Source organism: Pinus tabuliformis, chromosome 8, assembly GCF_031772625.1.
Source record: "Pinus tabuliformis cultivar Carrire ecotype Pingquan chromosome 8, CPIR1, whole genome shotgun sequence".
NCBI lineage: Eukaryota > Viridiplantae > Streptophyta > Pinopsida > Pinales > Pinaceae > Pinus > Pinus tabuliformis.
Window position 1 is genome coordinate 1,250,682,555 of NC_142294.1, and position 4,299 is coordinate 1,250,686,853.

General features: G+C 36.0%; 1 long non-coding RNA gene across 1 annotated transcript; it reads left to right on the forward strand.

Moving 5' to 3' along the window:
- Positions 1 to 2,980: 2,980 nt before the first annotated feature.
- Positions 2,981 to 3,917, forward strand: LOC149239912 (uncharacterized). The gene is made up of 3 exons (XR_016245477.1): positions 2,981 to 3,118; positions 3,354 to 3,427; positions 3,541 to 3,917. It is a non-coding gene; the product is annotated as an uncharacterized LOC149239912 (long non-coding RNA).
- The last annotated feature ends 382 nt before the right edge of the window (positions 3,918 to 4,299 follow it).

Genomic DNA, 4,299 nt, shown 5'->3' on the forward strand with positions numbered 1-4,299 from the left:
CCTTTCCTCTATAATAGGGCTTTAAAATTTTAATGACATTCCATTTGTAGTTATGCTTTTTAATTTTTGAATAGGATATCTAGCACAACCAGCACGTTCAAATTTTAGATAGGCAAGAAGGTAACCAATTGCTTCTACTGAGCAAATTTGCTTAGAGCTTAAACAATTATTTGAATCTAATAAAAAAAATCTTCACAAAAATTTACTTATTTTAATTAAAAAATATTTAAAAAATTTACAGTAAAAATATTTTATTTACAGTAAAAATATTTCAATTATATTTTTGATGATCAAAATAAATTCAAAACCATCAAAAACACTGATTACCCAAAATCTTAACACATACGACTCCATGAAAAAGCTCAGCTCCTTAGGTGCCCTAGGCGTAAAGTGTCGTACACCTGAAAACCCATCCCGCTTATGTAAACGACGTTTTGACGAACAATATTTTAGATTCTAGAATACGCGTTGGAGTAATCCAATAGTTATGATGAAGTCACTCAAACAGATCATTGAGTTAAACAATTTTTTATTCTATCAACTTACTTCTCGTATATTAAATGTGTTATAGTCCCAAGGATAGTTTTGTTGACTTTCCTAATTGGAAGGTTACTGAGTCAAATTTCCTTTATATTTTTGGGATTAGGCCACATAAATTAGGTCCGTTGGATAAATCTATTTGGTTGATCTACCCACATTATTACCGATCTGATATTTTAAAAAATTATTTTTTAAAGTGATTAAATTTATTTATTTATACACTTAAAATTGTATTTTAAATAACTAAATATTTTAATATTTTATATCAAAATATTTAATTAAAAATAATAATGTAACCGGTGAAACATCAACCTTTCAAATAGAGGAATCGACATTTTAGTCGGTCATAATACTATATCTATTTTAAAACTACCACTATTAACCTCTTGTCAAGTAAAAATGCTCTACTTTTAGGAATGCCTCACAGCAAAAATGGAGACATTAACCACGGAACTACTCAGAAATAATACATCATTTACACACCGATGATTAGCTAACTCGAGACTACAAATCGCCAAACTTTCAATATACTGACCCGGGACTGAAATCGTGAAACTTTTAATAATAATGTGTTAATAAAGAAGGATAAATCTAATCCTTTATTCCTGCTTTTTATACATCGATTAGTTATGTTTTAATTTACTCTTCATTTGTAAAAAATTAAGAGATCTAAATCATCTAAAATAAAAGGTCATTCAAATCAATATAAACCGTAGATCAAATGCCACCTTTAAAAGTTGAACAAAACTAGATGAAATCCATTTGCACTTGCACTCACATAAGCATATTGCGTTCATAGGTATTTCCAAAAGCCATCCACTTCTAGATTACTCTACTGTAAGATGGTTTTCTGGGGTTTTGGAGTTGTTGACAGATATATGCTTGTATCACATTGACAGGTACTGTAAATATGATGGGAGGTTGGAATATGTTATTGTTGATTGATGTGGCGTCCACATACGATGGGGAGCAGGTGAGTTGGGTATTATTAGCTGATAAAAATACAACTTGATTTCATTGTCTGTGGGCTATATCAGACAAAATTTGTGCAACTCACGTAGTTTTCCAGGTTGAATTTGTTATTTAGAAGACCTGCATGGGTCGTGGGGAATCGGGATTAGAGCGGAAGCCGATGTTAAGAATCCTCATGATCGTTTTCTAGGTATTTCGACTTGTTGACTGATATGCTCTTTTATACTACATGGCAAGAAATAGTGGGTGAATGTCATGCAGGGAAGTTGAATATGGTATTCTTGATAGAAATTGGATCCGATCCACATCGGTGAGCAGGTGAGATGGATATCATTGGCCAATAAAAGACAGCTTGATTTCTTTATGCTATAGCACACAGAATGAATGGATCTCACGTAGTTCGGTAGGTTGAATCTGCTATTTCCTAGACTTGGGTAAGTTGTCTGCAATCCCGATTAAAGGGCATGCCGATGTCAACGATCCTTTACCACTACATTAATAAAATGTTAACAAATGGGTTCACGGGGCAGCGAAATTGGCAATCGGCAGCGTCTCAAATTAACATTTTTCAAATGTTGAGCACGTTTATAAGGGATTCGCGAAATTGAGAGGTTTCGACCATAAATATTGAGAGAAAGATATGGAGATATCAGGGTATCGAACAATTTCTCAAACACGTAAAGCTATTTCCCGAAACATTTTCCTATTCTAATTCTTAAAACCTACATTAATATGTGTTTTTTAGTAAGTCAGTACAATTTTTTTTCTATTAAGATAAACATTAATTTGTTAAGCATTTTTCATGTTTTATTAGTCCCTGCCATCTGGCATCCGGCAGGGACTATAGTAATCGATCCGCGATGCTGTAACATTAATTCGGGGCGACTTTAAGCGGCTTATGGCAAGGTAACCAAAGTTTTTGAACGCTGCTGTGTTTACCATGATCAGCATAACCAAAGTTTCCGAAAGTGACTATTTTTGCCTTCTTATTTGGCCTCTTCCCGAGGCGGAAGAGGTTGGACCATAGGTTTATTTGCCTTTACCGTGTTTATTATCTCTGGCGGTCTACGTAAATTTATATTAATGTTACAGGTATGTTAGCATTAGTTCGCTAACATTTGTTTGTACGGTTGTTTGCAGGTTGGTATAGCAGGTTTGTTTGCAGGTTGGCAGCTGTTTGTACGGTTGTTTGCAGGTTGGTATAGCAGGTTTGTTTGCAGGTTGGCAGCTGTTCTGCATGAAGTGGTGTACGTGTCGATGTCTCCACTGAATGGCTGTTGCAATCTCCCAAATAAAGTCCCTCCATCTCCCAAGTCCCTCCATCTCCCAGCGCTTTGTTAGGGTAACAATTGCCCTTTTCCTTGCTTCACTCCGGTCATTCGTCCCTCTGCCGCAAGGAGGTCTCGGCTCATCCACTAGTTGCAGCCCTCTACGGTGACTCTTTCTCTCTTCCTGGTGGCTCTCATTTGCTCATTCCCTGCTCTGCATCTTGCTTCCTATTGTTGAAGAGGGTTTACCAGTTCTGATGGTTATTGCAGTCCAGCCATGGCAATTGTTCATAGCTCTAGAGTCGTGTCAACGCTACACGGTCTGATTGAACCATCAGGTAAGAAAAATTCTTCAGTTTGCCTATTCCTTCGAGGCTACCAAATCTGTGGGTTTTCATTAAATGTTTTCAATCTTCCGGTTACTATTTTTCCCATGCAGTGGCCCAACCTCTTACCACACTATGAAAGATCAAGGGTTTACAGAAGCTTCATAGTTTTTCCCACTTTATCTTTATTCTTTTCCTGTTTTACCTATTCAGTACTGCTGCCACTTAATTTTTTTTTAATGTGCAGTTATAAAGAGAATTTCCCTTCCGCAGCTTCATCTTGCGTGCTAGATTTTTCTCTATGCCAGTTGCAGGGTTCAGGTTAATTCCTCCTCCTTGTCTATTTCTTCCACCGAGAACCGGTTAAATAATCCTCATTTGATTTTCAGAGTTAAAGACTGTATTTACCCTTCTTCCTTTTTTGCGTGGTACAGGTACGCTACCATTGGGTTATGCTCAACTGCCTGGAGATTGACTGATGACTTCTTCTTTCCATTTCAGGTGTTCTATTCATCACAATGTCTCTTAGATGGAGAAAATCTTATCACCTCTTCGAATACTGGAAATACTCGAAATCAAACCCTATCTGGGTTAGTTTCTCTGGTTCTTCTTCTATGTTCTGGGTTATATTGTCAGCGGCATATAATTGTCAGTTCCAGGATATAAATTAAAAGGATCTCTACACACAGTTTGTTGTAACATTGATTCTGGGATCTATTATTTCATTTTTGTAATGAACAATGTTAAGTTTAATACATATATACCGTTAATGCAAACCCAAATTAAGGGTTTCCAAATAGATTATTTGGTATTTTGGATTTGCTATCATTCATTTTGGCCGACGACCTTTTTACAGAATTTTTTGTTAATTGTCATTCACATATTCAAGATGTCATCAAGGGCTTTATGTCATGCAGCTATATTCGAAATATAGCTCGAACTGTACTCAGTTCGAGCATAAAGGAAAATCTACTAGTCTTTGTCAAACATTTTTTTGTGTTTTTCAGATATTATCAGTAATTAGTTTTGCAATTTAATGCATTATCACTAGCTTACAGGCATGAAATTTCTTACCTGCGAATGCGTGCTCAGTAGTCGGTTTTCATTGGAATTTTGTGGAACGATGAATGTTCTGAAGTCTGGTACACGCGTTTTCTGGTATACTGTTACCCTGCTTCATACGTTTTGCAATT